Source organism: Melozone crissalis, unplaced genomic scaffold, assembly GCF_028551555.1.
Source record: "Melozone crissalis strain CALT ecotype California unplaced genomic scaffold, PUWL_Pcris_2 ptg000045l_1, whole genome shotgun sequence".
Taxonomy (NCBI): Eukaryota; Metazoa; Chordata; class Aves; order Passeriformes; family Passerellidae; genus Melozone; species Melozone crissalis.
The window spans coordinates 22,377,941-22,405,493 of NW_026535823.1; the positions used below are offsets into that span (position 1 = coordinate 22,377,941).

A 27,553-nucleotide genomic window follows, 5' to 3' on the forward strand; every position below is an offset into this window, starting at 1 on the left:
GCGGCTGTCTTGTACTTGATTTTAGAGCAATAAATCCCCCATCACTGTCATAGGCAACTTCTATAATGAGAGTGACATGAAGATTTTGAAGATGAGAATTCTTCCACTCTTTTCCTTTATAAAGGAAACAGCATTAACAGAGGCTCAAGTGGCTGCAGGATGCCTGGTGACTGTATAACGGCTGCGTGTAAAGAGGCTTATACTTGCCACCAATAAAAAGGTGGTTTTTGAAGTAGAATCCAATATTGCCAATCCAAAGCTGCCTACTAAAAGTAAAAAAGCACCTTTCAGAAAGAGGAAGCCGTCATAAAACAAGGGAACTTGGAAAGGGCATGAATTCTGGGAAGTTGAATGTGAGGATGAAATAGGAAAGTCTACTTTTGAGATTGAAGATCATCTTATTAACGGATGTAAGGAAAAGCCACCATTGAAACCTCATCCAAATAGATTGGCTTCCAGTTGTAAAAGGAGCATTTAATAAAGATAGGAAGGAAAATGTTGAAACTAAACTTTTTCTTTACATGTGAGAGGATTGTAGAATGATTGTATACCTTAGACCCGTTTTCTTAGAGAAGACTTCTCTGAGGAACTGTCTCAAATTGAAGTGTCAGTGGAATAGGATTTATAATTAATTCATGAAAGGAACTGTAACAAATCATCAGGACCAGATGGTATTAAATCAAGATTTCTAAAAGCATTTGAATGTGAACTTGATGAGCTGCTGACTCTGGTGTGTAACCTATTACTTAAGTTGGCCTTGATGGCAAAGAATAGAAGATTAAAAATGGGATGCCAGGATTTTTTCCCTTTTTTGTCTTCTCCTTTTTCCTTCAGAGCTTGATGAGTACTGCAAGGAGATGCAGACAGTAAATGTACAGGGCATATTGATAGAAACTGTAATAAAGAATAGACTTAATGAGAACGTGGGGAAGAGTCAATATTAGCTCTCAGAGAGGAAAGTTGTTTGAAGGAGGCTGCGAGTATGTGGGTGTAGGCGAACAAGCTGGCACGGCAGGCGTAGCTTTCCAGGAAGGTTACCAGAAGGTCCCTTGCTAAAATCATTTAACATTGCAGAACTTCCAGGTAGAGCCTCTGCTTGACCAGTCACCAGTGAGCTATAAGCTCTGTGCCGTTAAGACAAATATGGACAAAAAGGGTAAGAAAAAACACGATTTATGATTTCTAGTGGTTTTCTGACAAGGAAGCTTGTGTCTGACTCCTGCACTGACACTGGGGTTCTGAGACAGGGGTTTGAATGTGCTGACAGGAATACTTTAAAGCTCAAAACAGTCAGATGTTCAAGCAGAGAGAGCTAAAGGAGGGTGGTTAGTGCCTGTTAGATCCTGTAACATGAAAAATCCATAACTGACAATTGTTAAAACTGATGCAGAGAGATTTTTTGATACTGCTACTGTTTTTACAGTTCACTTGCTGTAGGCCACTTTGAGAGCAGGGGGCTTAGCTGTGCTTTCAGATCTGGTGTGGCCACCAGATGATTCTGGCTGGCTTATGCTGGTAACAACTTGGTTAATACAGCAGCATTGCAGGAGAGCACAGTGGGTTGTACTTCGGTGGCATGCAGATATATAAATACCTATTTTCTTCTCAGGGTTGGAAAAGAGAACATATGGGTTCCCCTCTGGGTATTGTAGTCTTAACTTCAGGTTCTGCAGCGCTTGAGGTTATTTGAATAAAAATATTTAAAGGAAAGAATAGAAGCCTTTTAGAGCATGTAAGTCTTGAGCATTATGACAAGATAATGAACATCTAGATTGTTGAAATTATTCCTTTTTTCTGCCACATTCATGAGGTTTAAAGTAAAATGTTCAGAGGCTGCAGAGAGGAGAGGAAACAAAGATGGCATGCTCAAAATTAGGAATTCACATTCCCATGCTTACCTATTTTCTTGGTGTGAAGAAGCAAAAATGGGTTTGTGCCACCTGTCCAAAACCTATTTGGATGTTCTGGCAGTAGCTGTCTATTTAATGCTGTATTTTAGACATTAGATGTCCTGGCTTCTTTCCCTTGCTTCTTGTTATGGTTGAAATGTTGCTTTTGATAATCACTGCATTGGGCATAGAGCAGTTCCTTCAGCTGCATGTGTTGTTCATGTTGCACAGGAGGGGTGTTACACGCTGTTATTCCTATACTGGTGTGCAGAAGAGGGACTGCAAATGCTGGAGTGTTTATTAACCATTCAGCAGCACTTTCACTTGAGGTTTGTGATGGAATTTGCCAGCTCCTATAGGACCACTCTTACTTAGTATTTCTGGCAGCGTAGATTTGCTTTTGTAACAAGAAAAAGCTCACGGAAAGCAGGAGTGTGTTTACAAAATGAAGTGTGTTTCATCATGGTGTCTGCAGCTTATAAAAGGCTTCAGGGACTGAATGTGTGCAAGTCTGTATAGGAAGCAACCTTACCTGGAATGGTCTGTATCAGCACAGATTGTGGTGGGGCTTTCTCCCCTCGTTTTCTGGATCCTGACTCACCTTTATGTTCTTTACCGGGCTGGCTCAGCCTGGGATGACTTCTGGATATTAAAAAATGTTTATGGAAATGTGTTGTTCAATAAATGGCAACTAATGTAGATTATGAATTTCTTTGTTTATATGCAATGTAAGGGCTTCACTATCTTTGTACTGGAAATACATAATTTTTTGTGCAGAACATAATGATATGCATCTTTTGCTTTTCTCAGGTTGAGATACAAAAGACTTAATAGCTCATTTTAAGGGGCTTGCTTTTCCTTTTCATCAGTGGAACTTCAATTAGGTTATTTCTGAATAGGAGGAGAACTTGCACTAGTTAAAATAAGGAAAAGAGAAGTGGAAATAATTTTTATATACATCATATGTTTGTATAGAGTGTGTTGACTGACATACTGTAGAATTAATAAGGAAATATTTACATAGTAATCATTTCTGGAATTTGCTTCAGGAAAGATTTAATTTTTTCCCCTCCTACCACAAGAGATGCCAACCCGATCAAAATATAACGATATGTTTACCAACAGTAACAGATCTGCAACACAGAATAATCTTAAGCAGCTTTTATTTCAGTAGAATATAGGCTTGCTTGTTTGAGGGATTGGAAGCTGCTGTTCTCACTTACCAGTCTGATATTTCCTGCTCGCTAATTTGCCTTTTCCTTGGTGCAGTGTAAGGGGCACTGAGGTGGCTTGCTGGGGGCAGCCTGCCTGCCGTGGCTTTGGCCACTCCAGCAGGGCTTGCTCACATGCAGGAGCCCATCTCCTCTCCCATGCTTCAGGGTGACCGTGCTAACTAGATTCTAGTCCTTTGCAAATTCATTTTAATTCCTCATAGGAGTTATGGAGGCTTGTAGGGGCTAAATAGCTCTTTTACTAGAGGGATGCTGTTAGGTTTATTATCTTATTTTCAGCAGCGAAAAAAGCACAAAAAGCACTGAGTTGTTAGGAATCCATGTGCTGAATATGCCATCCAGCCTGCCCTGGTGTTCCCTGCTGTTGAAGTCTGAGTTTCCTTGTGTGAGGGAGATATTTGGTTGCATTATCTGGGAGTTGTTACAGCAGTCTGAGCGAGGCAATGCCACTGTAATGGTTACTCCTCTAATCAGTTATCTGTTGGAGCACTTGCCTCTGGCATTAGGGTGATCTAGGGGAAGTCTCTCCATTGGATTTGAAAATTTGTTTCTAAATTAAAAAGAAAATAATTTAGCCATGAAGTAAAATGTGTCATTCCTTCTGCCCTCATCTTCTTGTTATTGAAGTGCCTGTAGTGAAGCTCAGATTGAAAAATGGTGTTGAGGTCAATGTCAGGAGCTAGAATTTAACTGAAGAAAAACATTCTGGGAGAATTTATTAGGAAATTAAGAAATACTTCTGACCTTTCAGGTTTGCAGAAGGCACTGGGGGACACCACAGGTCTTACTTATTTTTGGCCAGCAAAGTAAAACAAATCTCTTGCTATTCCGATCACCCTGCTCTGTCTCTTTTCACAAACCTTCTTTTAAAATTGAACTGCTGTCTGAACAGCAGTTTTATTGATATTTTAGGAAGAGAAGAGGATATAGAAAGCTGTCTATTCACTTACCTGCTTCCTATATGATCTGGTTCCTTCACTAGGTGGCCTTCCCAGTTTACCAAGCACCATTATTCTTTCACTGAAGTACATGCTGAAGAAGCTTTAAAGAGAAAAGCAATGCCAATGCCACTTCAGAATTTTCCCTATTTCATGCCCTTTTACCAATACATGTCACATCTGGTCCACTGCTTTTGCAGGCAATTGCATCCGAACCTTCCTTGTCATCGAATCAAGTACCACTTAAAAAAAATTCTCTCTGATGGCTGTTTGTCCTGGGGTGACTGTATGGTCTGGTACACTGTTGCTTGCTGAATGGGTAAAGCATTCAAAATAAATTAAAAAAAAAACCCGTCTGAAATACAAGAATATGAAAACAGGTCCAATTTTTAGTCTAAATGTTTTCAAGGATCCTTCATCTCGAAGGTCTTGTTTTGAGGTAAGGTTTTGTGTTTGTGAGTGACCAAGGCTGTGCTGAGCCTTGTGTAATGTAAGCAGCAAAAATGCTTCTCTGGAGCTTTCCCCTGAATCGTGTAACTTACTTGTTCTCCATCTAATATACCAAATTTTTACTTTCTTAATTGTTTTATGTGTGTGTGTCCCAGAAATTCTTGTTGTTTCCTTTTCAGGTGCATAGTTTTGTGTGTAGTACTAAGTATTTGGGTCTATTATTTGTTATTTGTCCTTAAATTTACAATATTGTTAGTTTGTGACAAATGTTATTCTCTACACTGACATTTAGCAAACTTGAGTAGTGTTTTTCTTTTTGTCTTCAAGTTGTCTTTATTTTTGTTTATGTATGTGTATACATATAAAGTTATAACATATGTGTCTCAGGATAAACCCTTGGGGAAAAAATGTGTTAGTAACCACTACAACCTCTCTTTTCTTGTGAGTGAATTTGACCTTTTAACTTTAGCCTCCTTCTTTATTTGTCTTACAATTCTTATATTCTTTTTAAAATTTTCTTCCACTAAATTGGTTATTTCCTACATAACATTGCAGGGTTGTTTTTTGATAGCTGGATAATTGAGACCTGCCACATTATGTTTAGAAAACACTGTGTTTTATTTGCAAAACATACTGGGAAAATGTGGCATGAATTACTGCTGGTTAACCCAAGCTGTGTCTTATCCTGTTTTTTTTTTCTTTTCCTGTAGGTCTCTAATTATCTGTCTTTTGAAATGTTTTAAAACATTTCATTACTCCTGAGATCAAATCAGCCAACATTTAGATAACAAAATTAGTTTTTCATTTTTTTAAACAGACATTTGCATTTGCTATTCTGTAATCCTCTGGTGCCAGTCTAGCTTGATATATTTGCTATCAGACCTGCAGTAATCACACCCCATGTGAGTGTTTGAAAGGCTTTTTCTGGGTCCCAGATGTGCAGTGTATTGAGGGCTGTAGAGCTGGGCTTACCCTCTGGTTACAGTAATTCCCTGGGTGCCTTCAGCATTCTGCTTTCATCCCCCCTTTCTCATCACTGTTGCAGTCACTGAAGGCTGATGTGAGCCATCCAGGTGGTTTTGGATAATTCATCTGTGCATTGAGCAACACAGTTTTCTTCCAGTTTGCTCACAGGGCTTGAGAACCAACCATTTTTAGTCCATCCCCTCAGTGCAAAAGAAACTGGAACTTTGGCAGTTGCCGTTTTGTTCTTGGGCTGCTTGTTCTTTGCCCATCATTGCTTTTCTCCATTTTTATTTCAGTTTCGTGCTTGTTCCCCCAGTCTTTGTGAAACAGCTCTATTTGCAGCAAGGTGTGGAACGCTTCTTTCAACAAGTTTTTCTCTGGTGATTAGGATCAGCATTCCAGAGAACTTTTACAGCTTTGTTCTAGAGAAACGCCAAGTTTCCTCTTAATATAAAAGTACCAAGTAAGCTTACCTTGCAAGCATGTACGTGTTCATACGTGAGTACCTGTACAAATCATGCGTGCTGCAGGAGCCTGAAATAAAAACACTTTAGTCCAAATGTGCTGCAGAACTTATTTAGGGATAGAGAATGTTTATAGCCAACCTAGCATCCATTAGTGTAGCCTGGCTGCTTTTTTAATCTGACTTGCCTTTCCCCTGGTTGTGCAGATGCTGAACTGGCAGGAGGACATTGACATCTTCAGAATATTAACTGTAGGCTTAATTAGTTGACAGCACTGAGCTTACCTGACAGAGGAGCAGTGCTCAGGGTGTTTCTTGGTAAGTTAATGTACAGCACATTGAACGTTTGAAGCATGGCTCTACAGAAGGCCTCCAGTGAGAATGCATTCCTAATTGCCAGCAGCAGTGGTTAACAGGTTGTCTAAGCAATTTAATGGCCCAACTTTAGAATAGCTTTAATATATTCTTGTCACCCCATGTGAATAAATTGATATACTGATGAAGATAAAGCTGCCTCATTATTCAAATATTGATACTAGTGGGTTTTTTTTCCTATTATCTTTCTTTCTATTTTTATATTCTTTTGAACTGCCATGCATATTCATGTTCATGGCCAATCAGTGGGAATAAAGGACCCGAGGAAGGTCTTTGTCCTTGTCCAAGGAAGTAAATATTTGGTAACTTGAGATAAGTGAGAAATAACATTTTATTTTCATAAAGAATGAAGGCTCCAGGATTTATTTTGAAACAAGGCGTACCTTGGCAGCAGACTTTTGAGACAGTGGTGTAATCAGTAGTATTTGGCTGGGTGCCATATTAGATATATTTTGCTCAGAACCCCAGATTCAGTGTGTTATAGATGGTATTTTTTGGAGGATGAGCATTCAGTAATAAAAAGATTGCAGAACAGAGATTGTATGCATAGTATTTTTAGCTGCAGTTCCTGGTGCTTGGTGGTTATTTAGTGAATAGCGGGGGTTTATCTCTTCACCTGTGATGTTGCAGTGTCAAGTTTTGCTGTCACTGATGGTGGTTTTCTTTTGGTGGTGACCTTACTCATCTTGGAGACAGGTTCTACACTGCAGTGTCAGCCCTGGACAAGCTTTCACCTTGGATTTATAGGATATGATTCCCTCTATCCTCCACTGTAACATGTGACAAATGCCATTACTAGTCCTTAACCTGTTTTACACTGGAAGAACAAATCAGCCACAATGCACTGTGCCTTCTGGGAAGATGAATGTGGTCATGGAAAGCAACTTGAACTTGTGGTTAGTTTTGCTTGTTTATTTGTTACATGCTTTGAGTATTATGAGTTACATTGCTGAGTGTCGTACCGCACTGGAGATATGAAGTTGAGGGATTTTTGCTTAATTTTTATTGAGGTAGTACCCGAAATTGAAGATCTCTTCTCCCAGTGTTCCTGTAATACAGAAGAGCATCTCACTAGGCTTATAAAACTGTTGGTAGTGATGAGAAATGAGTCTTGCAAATAAAAATCTACAAATTTAATTTGGAGGTTTAAATCTGCAAAGGAGGAATAAGACAAGTGGGCAAGGGTGCTCACAGAAATGTGTGGTTCTTTAGATTGCTTTGGTAAAGAGGCAGGTGGCCTTTAGTTAAAGCAGGGAGAAACCTTGGTGAATATAGTTCTTGTTGAAAATGCAGTGAAAGTGAGTGGCTGTAATTCCCCCTTTCTAGACTAGCTGTATCCTACCGGCCTTTAATGAGGGACCTTTGTGTTTTGGCAATATGGGAATGGCTAAACAAACCAAGAGGACTTGAAGGGTATGTATGAGTTCTTGCTGCTTGATCACTTGCAGCAGTTCTTTTTCAATTGTCTAGAAAATTGTAAGAGGGTAGATGGCTTATTATTCCTTTGCCACAAATTGTTAATGTTGAAGATTATATCACATAATGCTAGTTAGATTTCAAAGCATGTAGCTGCTTCTCAGAACTATTTAAGTATTTTCTCTTTAAAGGAGGGAGCTCCTGTGGTAGCTACTATTTTTCTTTATTTGCTCCCTGCCTAGAGGGATTTTTCAGTAGTTAGAGAACTAACTAACTGTGTCTTTAACTTGAGGACTTCCCACTCTTGCCTTGATTGCTCATTGTATTTCTTTGTTGCATCTTGTCTATATTAGATCATAATGTCTTCAAGACAGGAACTGTATGGTGGAAAATCCAGGATCATGGGGTATGATCTTGGTTTAGGACCTTCAGGCAATATTTAAATACAAATAACTATGCTTGAAAGCTGCTTAACATGTGATCTAAACTGCAGGGCAGCAGTTTACATTCTGCTTGAGCTTAGCAATATACAGTCAAGTTCAAACAAGTTGGAAACTGACTATCCTGACTTACAGTTCTTGCTTTGTAATTTACCTGCTTTTCCAGTCTTAACCAAACTCTGTTATCAGCAAATGAAGCACAAACAGGTATGCTAATACAATATTTATTTGGGGATTTTAGTTACAGGAAAGCCGGAGAATTCCAATATTTCCAGTGGTGGTTTCTTCCCGTAGTACAGCTCTTCACAGTGGGATGTTTTTTTATATGCCGAATATGTAGTAGTTCACATTCAGATGCTGTAAAAGCAGTAGAGCTTTATTTAAAGAACTAATTTCTTCCTAAGGGTAGGCACTTAAAAGTTGTACCACAACATTCAGTTTTATGCACATGTTAAAGCGTAGTAAACAGTGGCACTATTGCATTCTGCTTCTCAAATGATCAGATAATGTAATTTTTAATAACTTGTCAACTACCAGTATCAGACAGCTGTGTGCAATTGGTATAGGATCCTCAAAAGTCTTCAAAGTGGAAAAATGTACAATAAAATATCTGTGCAACATGCAATGCATTATTTAACATCATAAAGTGCTGTAATGCTGCAAATTTACAGCTGTCTATAAGGCACATTAATAGGGTGGTAAGTTACCTTCAGAATGAATTTGCCTGGCGTGGGTTGCTCTCTGTGCAGCTGCCTGTGCCTCTTTCCTTGGAGCAGAGCCTGTGCCAGGCTGAGCCTGCTGCCGGCACCTGTGGCACCAAGGCACATCAGGATTTTTTGCACTTTAATTCATTTCTGTGTCCACTGATCTTGGGGTGATTATGAGGACAGTGAAAAAAAAAATCTAGAGAATTGAACAACCTCCACTGGTGCAGCTGGTTGTCCTTACTCAAAAGCCCATTTTCTGTTGGTTGATAGGTTGTCTTATCAGGAATTAAATTTTTCAGCTGAGGAAGCCATCTAACTGGAAATGGAAGAGAAACAGGGTTAAGGTTAACTGAACTGTTGGAAAAAAAAGGTATTAAAAGCATTCTCTTGGCTTTGCAGTGGGAGGAGTTGGGTCATGACTTAACTTTCGTGGGGAAACATTTGGTGCACTGAATGTTACTGAAGAGATTACTGTGTTTGACAAATTTGTGTGTAGGGTAGGGTTGTGTAAAGTCATCAACAGGAGGCCGATTAAGGGACATCTGAAGCAGTTTTTAGGTGAAATTTAATTTAGAGTTCTGTGAAATGGACAGTGCTGCTGCAACACAATTTGTTCTTGCAGCACTGTGTCCTCATGGCCAGCCTGATTGGTTTAGAGATCAGTTGCTGAGTTTTAATACTGGGAGAGCAGGCAGGATTGTTATCAAATAAACCCAAAGTGAGGCAGTGAGTCATGCAGGTGGTTCCTGGCTGTGGTGGAGCTTCAGTCATACCTTGTGGCAGGTATGGGGGTGTTTTGGGGTGAGGGTTTGAGACAGAGGTCTTATTTGCCTACTGGCCATTTATGTGAGGAGAAAGCTGAACTGTGGATTTGCTAGTGGTTCTTTACTTTTTTGGGTTTTAGCTTGATGTGAAACTTTGTGGAAGAAGGGGCCTTTTTGGGGACAGCTCATGATACCTGAAGGCAAGACAGTCCTCTGGCCTGTGTGTGTCCTGTCAGGTGTACTTTGTTGGGTTAATACTTTGCAATTTCTGTCCACCCTACTGGGGTTTTCAATACTTCTTTCTTTGTTTGTTTTTCTTTTTTAAACACTTCTTTCTTCTGAACATTTGGGAATGGATGAAAGCAGGTTGGATAATAAGAGATAGCCATAAAACAAAGGTAATAAGCATGTAATAGATGGAGGTTTAAGGGACTGAGGAATTGTAACCCCCTTGGAAGCTTTTCAGAGGATCATGTTGTTTCACTGGCACATTTCAGCTGTCTATTCCAGGATTAAATTTCCAAATGACTGTATAAGCTATCTTCGTGTCTTTTTAAAGGATGGAATTACATAATTAAAGATATCTTGACAGAATGTCACACCATGTTTATATATAATTTTCTAAATGTGATTCACCCAGGGTGTGAATACAGCTATGAAATTGGCCAGGTAGATAGCTGAATAGTTCAGCGTGAATTTTTGTATTATCACAATTAAAAGGAAGCGAGTTTTGGGAAAACGTGGATTGTTAAGCCTTGATTTTGTTTTGAATGCCAGAGAAATCCAGTATGTTATTGAAAAAGAAAGAAGTAATAGGGCCCTGGGAGTTCTTAAATCTGAATATTAGCAGGATGTTTCTGGGTGAAATCCTTCCAAAATGTGAGCTGTGTCTTGGTGTTACTCTGTAATTGCCCCTTTGTTGGCTATCTGGGAGAGATCACAGGGCTGAAATTATTACTTTGGCCTTGCACAGAGCCTAGTTTGGGCTCTTTCATTGCTATGTTTGCTTTTTAATAAGTAATTCAGTCGGGGAAATTACTTCTCCAGATCTCTGAAATTGGTGAGGGGAAGACTGAGAATTAGGTGAAACATATAAAGATGTGAAATTGAGGCTGAAACCTAATATCCAGAAAGGCTTTCTGTTAGCATAGAAGAAGTGGAGTTAAAGCAAATATAACTTGAAAGTTGTGTAAAGGAGAGGGGGGAAGGAGAATACTTTTTGAGTTTCAGGAGCACCACTTGGACCACTGTGTTTGAGAACAAGAGTGCTGCTTGCCCCTCAGTTTTGTTCTGACTTCGAAGACAAGTAATTTCTAAGTAGTGTTGAGTCTGGTGTAGCAGATGTCTAGGTTATTTCCAAAAAATACAGGGCAATTTTATGATGTGTAGTTGTTCATTTGCTACTCCTGTTGTTAAACTTTGCTTGTATTCAATAACTAAATCCATAAATGTGAGCATAAGTAGCCTCCCTAAAATGCTGCCTCGCAATTTTGAATTTGCATTTGCCTTTTTGATAAAATGGTCAGTTTGGTGAGAGATTTCTCATTGGTATAAGCTTATTAAAAAAATTGTGAAGTACCATTGTGCTGTTTTGTAATTATTAATATTATAAAGTAACATTCCAAAGCAGTAGCATGTTTTGAGTGTTGTCTGCCTTTATCTATATTGAATTTGTACACTGTCATCCTGGTGGGTAAGAGACAGAGATCCTGTTCTCTTCCTTAGGTGTGCAGTTCCAGCATATCTATGCAGGATTTTATACAACCTTTTCTAGCAGTATCTGTAGTGCTGTTGGAGTTTGTTACCTAATGCAGTGCAAGGAGTTTACCTCAGAAGCAGCCTCTTGTTATCGTAGAAATTGCTTGCAGTGAAAAGGCATAAATATTAAGAAGATAACTTTCTGGCTGGATGGTGGGAGGAAGCCTTTTAAGCCTTTCTATTTACCTTCAGTGTTTTGAACTGCACTGTTCTGATAGTGGGAGGAAACAGTGGTGGGGAAGGAGGAGGCAGAAGTTGGCATTACCTGCTTTCAGGTGAACATAGACTGATGCCTGTGTATATAATTTGATTTCACCAAAGATTTGAGTGTACTTTTTTGTACAAAAATTAAAAAAAAACCCAGGAGGCTGGTGAATGCAGTGTGGAGTTAAGACTCATCCACAGGTGTGCCAGTGGGACTTGTTGAAGAAAGAAGTGATGCTTTGCCAACCCCACTGGTTGAGTGAGGACTGGACAGTGTGGGTGAGTCTTGCTTGGGATTTGATTGCCTTCTATCAAAATATGTTGGTATCCATCTTGGTGGAATAAAAGCAGATGCTTTTGATTGCTTAAAGAGAAAAGAGGTTGAACCATATACAGCTGGAGTGTCAGTCTGTCCCAGACCTTGTCTGTCCCCTGTTGGCATCTGGGGTTTGGGAGTGTGCCCTTGTACGGGTGCAGAGGGGAAGGTGCTACCCCGGGCATTCAGTACTCCTTCTGATCAGCACTTCTTTGTGCAAACACTATACAAATATTAAATTACTCTTTGTTTTATTTTGTTTGTTAAATATTTGCCTTCACAATGCAGACAAATTGCTGCTGGCGCAGCTATTGTCTTTGTAGGGTTACTCTTGGGATGTATCTGACAGATCTGTATTGAAACACATGAAGGAAAATTCTGAGTGGTCTCCTCTTTCAGAAAGTGCAAAAGCTTTTCACTTGATTTTGTTGTATTTAATTAAAATAAATACACCCAGAGGCTTGAGCAATTGCTGGATGATTAAAAAATAGAAATAGGAAGATTAAACAATTGAAAAAAATATTATAATGCACAAATGTTTTATACAAAATGTATAAACTTATGTTAATAGGATGATAAGAATTCAGGGGAAAAACTGGCTTGAATATTTAAAAGTGTGTCTTTAGATCCATTGGCCCTTGGATCCTGTGCCCCCAGGAAGAAAAATCGGTTAAATATTTAAAAGTGTATCTTTAGATCCGTTGCCCTTTAGGTCCTGTGCCCTCTTTCAGTATTACTTAATCTTTGTATTTATATTTTAAAATATTTAGATAATTATATTTTATATTGCCTTGTAGAAAATTGGGTTGTATTACACAGGTCCTAAGATTTTTTGTATGTATGCATCTGATGAACTTGGGTTAGAGTTCTGCATGTGTGTTTGATGGAATGTTACTGGTTTTGTTTACGGGCTTTATTGGATTAGGGGATGATGGTTTCTTGTTACTTTCAAAGAAAACCTGTTCTGAAGGGACATGGTTGCTGTTCTTTTATTTGAAATTACAAGTTACACAATTCATCCTTTAGAAGTGAGAAGAAAGGTGAAAACCTAAAACTTTCTGAATGATTTGATGTCTTAAGCTGTCTGCAGGCAGAAGCAGAGTTGTGGCCTTCATGTGCCTCGGCCAGCAGTGCAGGTGATGCTAGCCTCCTGCCCAGCCAGTGGTGCAGGCTGCAGTGGTCCTTGCTGAGGGATTTTATATCTTCTTTTACTGTAGATAACAAAGTGAGTTTGCTTTCTGTGGTCCTCAGCTGTCTTCTGGAAGCAGACTGGTGAGTGCTGCTGAGATGGAAACAAGTGATGCTGGTGAGATGGTCCACAGGCTCAGTGACCTGCTTGCCAGACCTGCAGAGGACTCTCACCCAACTCCCTTGCTTCTGGAGAAGAGATTGTAGGCATTTAGGAATTTCAGATAAAATATTGGAGGCTTTCTCAGTATAAATATTGTCAGCTGAGATCAGAACATTTCACCCTTTGGTGTCAGGAGGTGGCGCGCACTGAGATCTAAGTGGCGCATCTACATATTTCAACAAAATACACTGCCTCTCCTGCCTTCACATTTACTTTTAAGTTTCACTGATAGACAGATTGCCTTTTATGTCCTTTCTGTGCACATTATGCCCGAAGGTTCCTTTGCAGAAAATAAATTTATAGTCACTAGCTGATAAAGGTCTTTCCGCAGCGATCTTGCAGAAGCGTTTTGGAGCCATCCTTCCCGTCGCGGTGGCATCACTCAGCTGTCTCTCAATGGAGGTGACAGGCTACCTGCACTGCTTAATGCTGTGTCTTTCCAGTGTAATTTTTCAGACCACATCAAGGAGAAACTGAAATTTGTAAATGAAGACCTCTTGGATAACTTGGTGCAAACTATTTTGCTGACTTGAGCTAGGCAGTCTCATAAAAATGCTTTTTTCAAGGAGGAGCTGCAGGTTTATGTGGTTATGGGCAACCTTTGTATATGTGCTGAAATGCATACACGTGTGTATGTGTATGTACAATATTTACTCTTCAAAACTGCCATTCAAGCAAAGAACAAATCACTTGTGTTCATGGTGTGCTACTGTGGTTTGATGCCAGTGAGTGCTGGGGCTTTTTGGTGGTTAGCAGTGCCTTTGTTTGCTGAAGTAAGCCCATGTTTTGATAACATTACTTTCAGGTTTTGCAAACTGTAATCAGTTTACATATGTAAGCTATTCAAGTTTTTGAAGTCTATCAAATGTGCCATTTTACATGCTTCCTTCTTTTTGTGAATAGAGGTAGGCAAATGAAAAATAGCCTAGCAATCAGAAATTGTTCTTCACAAAAGGCTAGTGGTGAAAGTGGAGATGGAAAAACACATTTAAATAGCAGAGGTAGGGTATGGCATGATTAAAAAAAAAGCCAACTTTTTTGTCTGGAGTTCAGTTAAATTGAAAAATAGATCTTTGCATACAATGAAACAAAACTGCTTTTGTCTCCCATGTTGCAGCATTCTGAAAAGAATTAAGAAAAAACAAACTAAAAAAGAACTTCACAACAACCGATTTGCTATAATTTGCTGAATTCTGCATCTTGATATTTTGCAATAACAAAATATTGTGTAATCATGAAGTAAGAACTCTGGCTATGCATTTATTGTGTTAATGAGGTTAGGAAAAAGTATTTCAAGGTTTTATTGAAGCTTATCCAGTAACAACATGTATTGTGATGACTTGAATATCTCAATAGCAAATTTTTTGTCTCTTTAATAAGGAAGAAATGTAAGGAATATTATCAAAACAGTCTGTCTGACATGCAGAAAATGTTAAACTTTATCGCATTGCAACAAAAACAAACTCATTTATGGCTGCACAAAAAAAAATATTATGTCCTGTGTTTGCCTGCTATAAATTTGATTTATTCCTCCAGTAATTACAGTTGCTGATTTTGTAAAAGTTGAAAACGTTTCTTTTCTCCAAGCTTAACAAGTCTTCTGTGTTGCCATTGCTACTGCAATGCAATACTTTGAACTTGCTTAGCAGACATGACAAAAGGTTTTAATTAAAATACTAGTGAGATAAAAAAATATCATTTGTCTGCATTAACTTTGTACATTTCTCATAATTCTTTAATTCTTGTAATAAAGGAAAAATACCATGACAGTGATAAGGAGTTGTCCTCCTCCTTTCTCTCCCTCATCAGTAGGAGATTGTGTTGGAGCTCTGGGATGTTTTGCCTAATCCCACTGCGGGCTCTGAAGTATCATTCAGATGTTCCTTGTCGATGCAGGATGAGGAGTATTAGAAGGCTTCAATTCACCAGCAGGAGCACAATCCCAGCATGGATAGGGATATGCTGAAATCTCTTCAAGCACCCCAGCCTTCCCAGCTCCTAAGTAATTGTAAAATAACTCACTCATGAGTTTTATCCCATCTGAGTATTCCGAAATTAAAAGACTATCAGCTGCAAAACCAATAGGATAGCTCAAGGACCTTCAGGAGTACTTCTGCCAAATATATGGTAATTTTGGTATGATGCTAAAAATAGAGAACATTGTCAGAGTTCATTAAATCTTTCCACTCCCTTTTTTTTTCGCTACTTTGTAATAAATATCTCATTCTCTGAAACATGATTTAAATGGTGATGTAAATCAAGCAGAAACTTTGAAGTAAATTGGTTCCTTTGATCTTACTTTGTTACATTTCTCAAAGGGGAGGTTAATTATTAGTAGTTTGGTAATTATTAGATTGCCTTGATTTTTACTGCTAAGTACAGCTTTTACAGTAAGGTAGCACCTTTTGTCAGCCTTCTAAGCGTATGTTATAATTGTCTGGCGATGCCAAATAAGCATCCAGGTACTTCATATTTTTGATAGTCAAATAGTTGTTTAACATTGTGTGCTGAATATATAGTTGTATTGATGTCAAAATTTGAATTCAGTTAAAATGCATGAGACAATATTGTACAGTTAACTAAGTTTTTCTTTAATTTATTTGGTATAGGAATCAAAAGCTACAGGGCATTTTGCTTTTTGAATTGGTAAGGGAGGGCTTTCAAGTTTTAAAATAGTTATTAATTCTAAATAGTGACTAAATAGGAAAGTAGTTTTGGCCCCAGAAAATTTTATAGATGGTAGATTTCATCCTCTTACTTTAAATGTTTAGATTGGAGAACAAAAACAAAACTTCATGCTATGTTATTTCTTAATTGATTTCTTCTTTTGAGCAAAACAGGTCTTTGAATTGAATTAACTGTATAAAGGGAAATTAGGAAAAAAAACTATTTCTGCATCAGTCAAAAGGTCAATCATTATTTAGAGTTGGTTTAGTGCATTAATTTCCATTGTTTAACCTGCTGAATTGCCTTTCTTGAAGACATGGCAAGCAAATGTAGGTTTTTTAAAATATATATTAAATTCACATACTTTCAGTACATAAATTAATTTTAATTTGATGCCTATTTACAAATATATAAAATAAGTTGTAATGCTTTAGAAACACAAACGTAACTTTTATTAAGTATGTTAGGACATTTTTCAAGTATATATTTAAAATAAACATTTATTTTGCTTCTCAAGGAAAAATCATTAACCATGTGAAAAGGGAAATTCATGTATCTGAGATTTTCTTTTATTCTGTGTCACTTATGTAAGCATGTGGATAAGCATAAGGATCAAAAGAAATTAGGATTTCTTGTATTTATGATGACAAGAAATAACTGTGACTATCTAGAGGTGGCCATTGTTAGGTATTGGTACTGTTAGTCATCCATCTGAATATGTAGTGCTGATGTAGCCATTATAAGTAATGTGGGAATCTATGTTGTAGTGTTTGCATTTCAGTGCATGATGGTATAGATGTGAAATTGTAAGGCAAAATAGATATGTGATGCATTTATTTTACTATTACCAGTATATTCAAATTTTGGTGCTTTATTCACATATATAAAATTGAAATACGGGCAGAATTTTGGCATATTTTACTAACCATAAAACTAGAGTGTCTGTATTGTAAATAACTTTTTAAAGTGTTCTTTATTTTAATACTTTCTGTTATAGGAGATCACTCATTGGGGATTATAATTTATGATAATTTTGGTTTGGGAGTGGGGAAAGCTGTTTATTAATTGAAAATATGCTTGTCTAGACTTCATGAGTATATTCATCCACATTTAATATGCATCTATAATAGATGCTCTATAGTAATGAATGTGTGATAGAGTAAATGTGTTAATCTGTGTTCACTTTAGACGCCTGTATTTCAATTTTAAGCCGCATCTCACCTTTGGTAGGGATTGTGTGTTCCAGTGTAATGACTGTTGGAATTCCAGCTCCTGTCAGGGTTGGAAGTGTTGCTGCTATGAAAGGAAAACGCCAAAAACCTTTTGGTTTGTGCAGACTGATGCTGTTTCTGATTTTTGTTACCATTTTGGAGGATGTGAAAGAAAAAAAGCCTCGTATGTTACATAAAGGTGTTAAAGATTGATTTTACATAGAGTGGAGTTTGCTGGTAGCAGTTTACTGGTTTGGACGTTGCTGCTGATTCTCCAATGTTAGTGCATTCTTTGGGTCTTCAGCTTTGTGTCAAAAGCCTTGTGAGAGACAGATAAACATCAGCTCTTCGGTGCAATGGAGGACACACTTTGGCAATGCTGATGTGAGCTTGGTCTGATTCAGTGACCAAGCTTCAGTGTGATGGCTTAAAACCAATCAAGCCATTCCACTGTATTGCATTAATTTTATAACATTTCTTGTAACACAAGGTTTTTTTCATTACAGCGAGAATTTGCTGTCCTGTGCAGTATGCCACTGGGCAATTAAAGAAAGCTGAGAGCAATTAATCCTCAAAAGAGCAATCCTAGTCCTGACTTCATGCTGTCTGTCCTGTTGGTGTCACTCCTAGGAGGTTGTTTGTAATGTAGTTGTTCAGATCTCTTCGTTTCTGTGCGCTAGAGCTGTTCTGCTCTTCTGATGTTGACAAGATACCTGTGTGCTTTTCTCTTGTTCTAAAACCTTTCAAAGTTCTCTAGAGTCCCTTAAAGTCAGTTCTGTGCAGGAGTCTGCTTGATGTGCAATTAAAACCTTGCAAAAGAGGAGGTGGGGAACCACTGAGCAGTGCTTGGAGTGTGCTCCTTTCTATCCTATCCTGGACAAAATGGCAGTAACCACATTCTGTTCTTTTCCTCTTTTCCAAGCTAGCTGGGAATCGGCGCAGCTTTTTCTGGGACAACAGTATAACTGTGGCTTATACAATGTAGAGAGCTGAGATTTTGAGATCTTGTGTGTGGCATGAAATACTCCTTCTGGTTTATCATTGGCGGATTCCAGGGTTGAGGTGATTGTTTGGGGAATGGATACTTTGGATGAAAAGAGATCTATCCTCTCCAATACCAGTTATTCTGTATGCAAGAAAAGATACAGTAGGCTGATGTATAATAGTGAATTTCTTAAAAAGAGTAACTAATCCTAATTACTAATAATTAGCTACTCATAATTCTTGAAAGATACGTCTTTATCCCTTTGATTACTTAGTAGCTAATAATAATTTGTATGCCAGTCATCTGTGTTTCCTCATTCCATACACCTCTGTTAAGTTCTTCAAGATTCCATTCATATTGTACATTTGTCTATAAGCTCAATACTCTGAGGAGGGGAGAGGAGGTACAACATGGGAAACTATATCAGAAAGGAGGTTCCTGCTTCTCCTCCTGATTATTTCAGCACTGTCATGAAGAGGGCAAGTGGATGCCTCTTTGGAGGAGTGAGAAAAAGTGTGAAATGAGATTTCTAGTGAAAATTAGTCTCTTCCAGAGTAATTGTTCATCTCGTTCCAAGCTAGAGCCTTGTTTTGCTTTGCGTCCTCTCTTTTGAGAGAACAGTCAAGGAGCAGTATAGAGTCATATAATAATTTAAAAGATTCTAGGAAACCAGAAGGTGAACCTGGCCTACCTGTGCTTGACGCTGAAAGTCCAATCTGGTTGCTTCAGTAAACATTGACAGCAGCTCTTGCAGCTTAGTCATGGAGAGTGTTGCTCTGCAGGGTTACATGTGCAGGAATAACATGTGCAGGAGAAAACACACTTACCTTCCATCAGCTCCCTGAAGAGCTCCAGCCACTTGTTCTATCAGGCTCGTGTGTGTATTGGTCTGCCAGCCTGCTGGAATACAGGAAAGTCTTTAATCTCTGAACAGGATGACGTAGTTGCTGCCCTTTGGTACTAGCAAGATCTGTGGGCTGAATATTGATGTGCACCTCTACCCAAGTCATGCAGATCCCTGATTGTTCCCACTCCTTTGACGCTATTGGAAATGGGGGTGAGATGCACAGTGGTGCTTGGATGAAATACTAGTGTGCCAGTTGGATGTATCTGAAAAAAATTAGCCCCCCTCCCTCCAGCAGTATAGACAAGATAAGTCTTTGATTCCACATGGGTGGTGCTGATCAATATAGGAAGCACTGTAGGAATTACCTTGTTACAGTAAACGTGTAGCAAGTAAAAGATAGGCAGGGACATTATGGGCATCTAAAGTAAGATTCCTGGTCAAACCTTGGGTTGCCCAGGGTGGGGCATGAATTTCCCCCTTGCCACAGAATCCTCAAAGAAGATAGAGCACATAAGCAATGTTCCCACATTTTGTACAAGTGGGAGTAGTGGTGTCATTTTTCCCTGGAAATCCTTGTAACTTATTCATCAAACTTAGTCATACCTGGTGCTTGTAGGGAAGAGAGATTGTTCAGAGTATCTCAAAAAATGTTTTGCCTTATGTTGAGAGGTTTGTTTGCTTTGTGCCCAGAACTCTCATTTTTCCAGGTTTGACCTGCTCCGAGAACCTACTATCAAAATAACTGATAATGTTTTAAAAGCAATACCAAGAAACCAAATGTTTACCTGCTCCTCCCCCCCCCCCCCCCTTTTTCTTTTTCTCAGAAAAAAGCTGTGGATGGTTGGGTAAAGACATGCACATATTTCAGTAGTCCTGTTTTGGCTGAAGAAACCTGGGCTATTGATGATTTTTGGATGGTGCCAAGGGCTTATCTCCCTTCCGTCTCAAAGGGATTTGGAACTGAAAAGGTCATCAAAATGCTGATACTCAGGGCATCTTTTTGGTTATCCTGAGTCTTAGTTAAGCCAAACATGAAATGTCATCTCCTTCAGCTCTAGAAATACTCATGTGACTCAGTAAAGCAAAGGGCCCTGCAAGTATTTGCCCAGTGGTGCCAGAAGAAGGGACATGTTTGTGCAGTAGTGTTGTATTCTTTCTAACTTCCTTGGTGTGTAAGGATGCTGTATTGGATGGCCCAGAAACTCCAAGCCCGTTAGTGGACATTCTTGCTGTAGTAGGCAGGAGCAGGGTTTCTTCTGAGCCACATGCCTGGGATTTCTTGAGTGCAGCCTTTTGAACCTTTCTGAAGCACGTGGGACTCCTCTATACAATCATGGCTTGCTTTGCCAAGGTCTAACTAGCCCTTCATGTAAATCCTGCATTTTGTTGTCTTTTGTGTTTTGTAGAGATTGAAGACTGAAGCAATTGCTGAGCTGAGAGCTCCCTTGTGACACAGAATTGCATTTTTCATAGAAAGAAACTGGCACTTGAAATCATAAAAGATGGATTTTACTTTTATTTTAATTGTTCTGTCCTTGTGCCCAGCTCTGTTTTACACTTTAGGGGAAACATGATATTCTTTAGATATCCGCAGAGTTCTTGAATAAATTAATGCAGAATTTGGAAAACAAACTGACTTTGTTTATTATCAAAGCAGAAGATGCCTCAGCACTAACTCTGTCTGCATAGCTAAAACCAGTATAGCTCAGATGTGTTCAAATCAAATGCTTCTTCATCTTCTTAAATAAGTTTTCTCACTGATTTGCAGAATATCAGCTTGGTTCTTTATTATACAATATATACTTCTATGAACCAGATAGTCACCAAAGGTAACATTAGACACTGAGCAAATAATTGTTTCCTGTCACACTGCATTAGTAACTGGGAAGAAAGTGTTTCCTAATTTGTATTTGTGCAGAACTAAATATAGCTCTAGTGAAGCTTAACTTCAGCTCCAGCCGTTAAGTCCCTAAGAAATTGAGCACTGTGTTTGTCAGTCACTGGAAAAATGACTCTGTGTGTGTCTATGCTCCTTGCCCTCCCACTTTCTGGTTTTATAATCTTAGAGACTTGAATGTGAGGCTGTCCAAACTCTGAGAAAATCCTGATAGTCCTGGGTTATTGCTGTCTGCAGGAACTGTGGCAGAATTTTTTTTCTACTAGGAGTTTGAGGGTATCAAGCCCTGACTGCATTCTCCATTCCATATTTAGCAAGGACAAGGTTAAATTGTCCTTCCGTTGTATTTTCCAGCAAAAACTGCTCTGACTTTTCATCTAAAATCTGAAATATTTAGTTCTTCTACTCTAGTTTTCTGTAGAGCTGATAGCCTGATGCACAAGATCTTAAACAGTTTAAGAAGTATTCAGATTGGGATGTACCAGTGAAATCATGCTGTTAAGAAAAATCTGATTTTACAGGGAGATGTATTGAATAGATTGTGTCTCCTCCCTGGAAAGCATACACGTTTGTGTCTGTGCCTTGGTATTGAGTCTGGCAGCTGTGGGATAACAACCTTTGTGCTACATTTGCACTGAAAAGGCAGCACTGCTTCGTGCGGTACTGGAAATGCCAAATGCTGCATTTCAGAGCTTGAGTCTTTCAGCTAGAATCTGTGAGGAGAATGCTTCAGGTTCATCTCTTCCAGTGAGGCTAAGTGTGAGCCCCAGGCTCAAAATAGTTCCATTCTTTTTTTGTATTCATTTGGGTTCATTAATATAAACTCATCCTCCCTGGCTGTCTCCCTCCTGCTGGATGCTGAGCAAGAGGAGTGTTCTTGAAAGGTCTTAGGGATCTTCCATCCAGAGTTTGTAGAAAACAAGACAGTACTTCATCATTCATCTATCCTGTGTCACTTCAACCTTAAGTGAACTATTAACGTGTGTGTTTTATCCGTGCTCTGCCCAGTTCCATCAGCACGCTGCCCAACTTTCTCTTGTTATCAGTGGTGCACATAATTAGGAGGAGGTTGTTGCTGGTGGGGAGGAAGAGGAATCCCATATTAGCTGTCTGTCTGCACCTGTACCTCTTACTACAGAGAGATCCTTTGAAGAAGTGATCTAAAGAAATCCAAAGAAAATTGCCAAGGTTTGTAACAGCTTTCCTCCTGGCAGTCTGCGGTTTATTTATACTGTAGGATGTGACAGGCAATTCCTGGTGCCTCAGCTCTGTCTGAAGTGTGAGTGATCGCTGGAAATGCGAGTGGTTGCATTAGCAGCTTCCTTCCCTCCATTGGGGAGAAGTTTGGAGATTGAGCTCTCCCCTCACTGAGATCTTTGAAGTTTGGATCTTTAAAATCATTCTCCAAGCCAAAGACCTACTAGTGCAGTTGTCATCCTTCCTGTGTAAGGAGGACTGGACCAGCCTCTCGTCAGAGGCCATTAAAGCTGCTCGTTTCATCCGCCAGGGAGGTCAGCAGAGAAAGACACAAGTAAGTAATTATTCCCTTCCTCTCCTCCCAGTAGCTGAATGAGCTCCTGAAGTTGAAACATCATTAAATCTCTGAGCAGTGTGGACAGTCTGCAAGCCAGCCATGGAGCCCATGTCACATGGCGGAGGCAGGGCTGAGTAACAGGTGGTATTTAGGAACTAATTAATATTTGTGAATAACAATGTACTGTTAGTAAGAAAACAATTCTGTCTGCTTGTGAATATTTATGATGATGACTTTCAACACTGCTTGGATCATGCAATGCTTTTCCAGCTGCTGCACCTCCTCTTGTGTCACAACGTTTCACACTAGGGTGGAAATATTCTCCGCTTGTGGATCCGTCCCACAGGGCAGCAGCTGGCTGAGCAGCACTGTGGAATACACACTCTTGAAAGAATACTCTCACCAGTTCAGTCTTTGTGGAACTAGATCCCAAACACTTGAAGTATTCTTTGCTGGTGGAGTAAGCCATACAAATTAGCTTGAGAATTCATCCCATTAAGAGCCAAACCATGCACAGAGGTAGTGCTATGTTTGAAGAGAAAGCAGGTGTTAAAGGTTGTTCTGTCTCTTAATGTTGTGTGTGAGTGTTTTACTGTAGATCAGACTTGCCTAATGTAATCTTCGTAATGCTTTCATTTAAAAAGCTCCCTGTGGTTTGTATTTGTTGAACTGAAAAAGCAGAATCTACTTTGTAGCTTGGTGAGGCGGGGTGTTCTATTGAACATGCGTTCAGACTGTCATTTGGGAAAGATAATAGGTTTTTAACCTCTGTCACTGTTAGACTGAGGTATTTATGGAGCTCTGTTGAAGCTGTGCCTAGGCAGGTAACCTTGTGATACAGGTTTTTCACAATTTGCCATTTTCTTGTGATAAGTTGTGGCTTTTCTTGGCCCCTTGCAGTGCTTCTTGCAGCGTCAGCCAGCATGGGAGCTCACCAAGAGATGAGGAATTCCTCACTGTTGTCGATGCTGCGCTGTTGTTGGTAGAAAACTCATCCTTGCTGGTGCTGTCTGTTCAGTAAACACTGTCTCATAGATTGAAAACTCTGCCTTGAAGAGTTCCAGAAAATATTCCTGGCTTGGCACTTGGAAACTGGCAAAACCCATGGAGGTAGTGCTCGTGTTTTCAGCAGCAGAGGTGTCCAGGTGCAGCTGGAGGTGCTGGGCTCTTGTTCAGGGTGCTGCAGGGGACGTGCAGCATGGCACTTACTCTTGGCAGCCTCCCCAGTGCTCCTGACGGCCTTGAGTTTAACTTGTGGGAGGGGAGGAGCTGTATGTAATTCACTGTGCTGAAATCCTGTTGGTGTGGTCTCTCTTTCTTCACTCAAGGCCTCCAGCAGCCTAAATTAGCAGATGGAGACTGCAGCGTGCTGCACAGAGGAGGCTGTCTTCAGTGAACTGCCATCACCACTTTTGTCACTGCTGATTAATTTTTTTTGTTCCTGTTTAATCCTCAGCATCAAGTACCTAATGTTTATATGCCCCTTCCCTGTATAAGCAGACCATCTCCTTTATAAAGTCAGTTAAGACATCCAAAACTAAATCAGTGTAAAATTTTGAATACATCTGTTAGACGAACAGACACAAAGAAATTCAGAGCAGAAATGATCACTTTGATGTGCACAGATCCACTTCTGGCAGGGATTTCCAGGAATCCTCAATTGCTAATTAAACACTGCTTAATATGACAGAGAATATTTTCTAACCTCTTAATCTTAAAATTCTTTGCTCCATGTTAATATTTTCAATGTAGAATAGGTTGTTTGGGTTTTTTTTGGTTGGGCTTTTTTTGTTTTGTTTTGGTTGTTTTTTTTTTTTTAAGTGACATGTTTCCACTTCCTATTCTAGCAGTAGTGTCACTGTGGTGTAGCTGAGAATAGTTGACTTGAACTACCCCTGTTACACACATGCAAAAAGCTACTTAAGCTTTTGGGAGAAAGAAGTTTCTAGTGAAATACATGAATGTGTACCATGAATGACTCTAACTGTGTGTTAGAACTATAGCAAATTCTATGGGGTTTCCAAGGAGTACATTTAAAAGAATGCATAAAAAGCAATGTAAGAATTAGCAGCAGAGACTGATATATTTAAATGAAGTCATTAATTTAAAGTGTTGGCTTACAGAAATTTCAAGCATTTTTATGCATTTAATAAAGGGTTGCTTTTTAAGTAGCTTAAGTATCCTTCTCTGCATGCAACGTGTCCTGGGAATTAACAAACCACTTACTGCTGGATGGATTCCACTCAGATGCAACTGCCATTCCTGCAGCAAAGGCTGATAAAGAGAGTGGGAAGAGCCAGTACTGAAATGGTCATCCTGTTAGTCTGGGAAGAAGGGAGAAAAAAAAAAAATCTGTACCATCTCTTTTCTGTTTGTTTAGTATGCTGATCTGTGCCATGGGCATCAAGGTGGGTGTGTACATGCCTAAAAGAGGGCTTTCTTCAAATTTCAGGGAGCCTGGCAGGAGGTGCCAGGGTGTTTGTCTAAAATTCTCTCCTGAGGGATGGAGATCAGCACTGTGAGACAGCTGAAGGTGGAAATTGGTGATCTGATACTGAGGGAGAGATGCTGGGGTATAAAATTGTGAAAGGAGGAAAAACTCATGACATGTTCTAGATAAAGCAGTTTGCAGGGATAGAAGAAAGAAGGACAGTGTGGTCGAAGTTATGGAAAACATACCGAGGAGCATTGTGCATAGATATTGGCAGGGTAAGACCTCCGGGTTTAGAACAGGAGCACGCTCAGAATAATTACAGTGAAGGCTGCCAGTGTGTGCCAGAAGTAAATATAGTAGTGTAAGCACTGCTACAGAGTCATTGAAGTCAATGCTGCATAACATAAATTGCATAATATATTTATTTGTGAAGGTTATTAGAGCACAGTTTTAAATGGATCCGAGTCCTTGGTAAGGTGAGTGTATTCTGGTTCCCTGGGCTGAAGTTTCCGATACATCCCAGTCTGATCTGGGGGCAAACTGCCAGCAAGAGGGGGGAGGTTGCTGTTCCCCTCCTGCCAGCTCCAATGCTTGTCCGAGCAGCTCCTGAGCTGGTTCCACACAAAGTGCCAGGAGGAAAGGAACTGCCCTCTCCTCTCAGAAATGGAAAAAAATGGGGGTATTTTTGTTGTCCTGGTCAGCTGAGTTGTTGAGGGGATGAGAGAGGATCTCCAAGGGGTTGTGTGTATGAGGGGGCAGGTGGAGGTGTTTCTGAGCACAGGGAACACTGGGCAGGCAGGCTGTTCAAGCCTCATGTCCCACCTCAGAACTGGAGCAACCCCTCTCCCACCAAGGCTGTGACGATCAGTGCATGATGCAGCAACCTCAGACATCCAAATTTCAGGGCACTATCACACTCTCCATAAGAGTGAGATATGCATACTTTGTAAATGATAAAGACTAAATAATGTATTCTGTGCATTTGCATAATTTTGAATCACTTATCCTTCTGAGGGCTGTAGTCATTTGGCTCATGTTAAAATATGCTTAGCGCTGGAGTTGAGCTCAAGCCATCAGCTGTGGGTTGAGTTGACACTGAAGATGGGATTTATGTTTTAAGACCATGCAGGATCCCTGTGATGTCCCTGGCTCCGCAGAGCAGTGTCCTGAGGGCTCAGAGGTGAGACAGGTAGGAGCCATGGTCAGTGCTGTGGAAGGTCAGGATGTCTTTGAGAAAGACCTTGAGACCCAGAGCAGTCGAAGTGGGAGATCGCTCCTTGGTGATGCCATGCCAGGTCATAACCTCATAAGGCATTAGGAGAGAAGCTTCTGCTCTGCACTGGTTGGGATGGAGAGGGTTCCCAGCTGAAAATGCTGGAGAAACACATGTTGGGGCAGTTGCAAAGTGACAGTGGGCCACAAGGATGGGGTTGGGCAGAAGATGTTGATGTGGGGTGATAAGAACTTGCTTGATTTGGGTGGGAAAATGAGCCCTGACAGGGAGGTGGTGTAATTCATTTTTTATTGTCAGGGAAATAAATGTCAGGGATAGGGAAAAGCTGTGTGAGCTGCTGGATCAATGTTGGCATGAAAACAAATGGATAAAAGCTGTTCAGGAATAAGCGTTAGGCTGAAAGTTTTTTAACTACTGGAGGAGCTCAGCTCTGCAGTTAGGATTGGATGTGGAGGCTGAGGAAGAGCACTGTCAGTATGTGGGGCTCTGTTGCTGTGGTTGGGGTTCTTGGATGTGATACCTGCCGTGGAGGGCTAAGCTAATGATGTGTAAACATCTTTCCTGCTTGCGTCTGGTGGTGGATTGTCATGATTGTGTCATGTGCAAGGAGAAAGGGGGAATTGTCCCTTGCTGTCACGGTTTTTAAAGTGCTGTATGGGAATCTGTGCTGAACTGAACTGCTTCTTCTCCAGGGTGAAGAATTCATGTCATTAAGCAAAGTTTTAATTTTTGCTGTACCTTTAATCTGTGAATGTCTCTGCTGTTTTGGTCGCTTCTGACACTTATTCTTATGTTGTTTGCTTTTCCCCTAGGTATTTTTATGGCCTCTGTCACAGTGGTGTCTCAGTGTCTTCCAGGCATTTATGGATTTATTCTGAGAACGTTCCTGTGAGGTAAGGAAATATTATCGCTTGGTTTTACAGACTGGGAACTGAGGCAGAGGGAGACAAAGGTTGCAGGAGTCTTGTAGCATAGCCAGCAGTTAAACCCTGGTTGCCAACAAGTTCATTATTGTCCTGGTCCCATACCCAGCTTCCTATCTCTGGCTCTTTTTCTTTCTTCCTCTTTTTACTTCTTTGGTTTTTTTCTTTTCCCTTCTGTCTGAGTTTTAGTAGCAATAATCTGCAAGGAGCTGGGAGGACCTGTGGAAAATATGATTAGGGATACTGGTGTCCTTTTTTTAACATTGTTACTTATGAGTTGAAATTCCTTTCTATAAATATCAGCAGATCTGTTTATGTTAAATGATTAGCATGTTTAGACTTCCACAGATAAGCTGCTGTGCCTTTTTGAGTCAGTAACTCCTTTATCCTACCTGTCTAGGCTTGTGGCTGTTGAATTCTTACCTTGCCTAAGCTAATGCCATCCCAATCACCTAAAGCAATGCCAAGAATTTCATCATCCATGCAAAGATCTGATTCATGTCAAGACAGGTGTAAAGTTTCTCAAGCACACTTATGTATAATTACTGTTTA

The 27,553-nt window shown here is 39.8% G+C and overlaps 1 protein-coding gene across 10 annotated transcripts in view; it reads left to right on the forward strand.

The window, feature by feature from the left end:
- Positions 1 to 27,553, forward strand: part of PTPRF (protein tyrosine phosphatase receptor type F) — a 374,836-nt gene that overhangs the window by 62,060 nt on the left and 285,223 nt on the right. For all 10 annotated transcript variants that reach the window (XM_054285892.1, XM_054285901.1, XM_054285891.1 and 7 more), the window contains exon 2: positions 26,891 to 26,971. The gene's annotated coding sequence lies outside the window, so the exon portion shown is untranslated. The remainder of the gene's footprint in view (positions 1 to 26,890; positions 26,972 to 27,553) is intronic.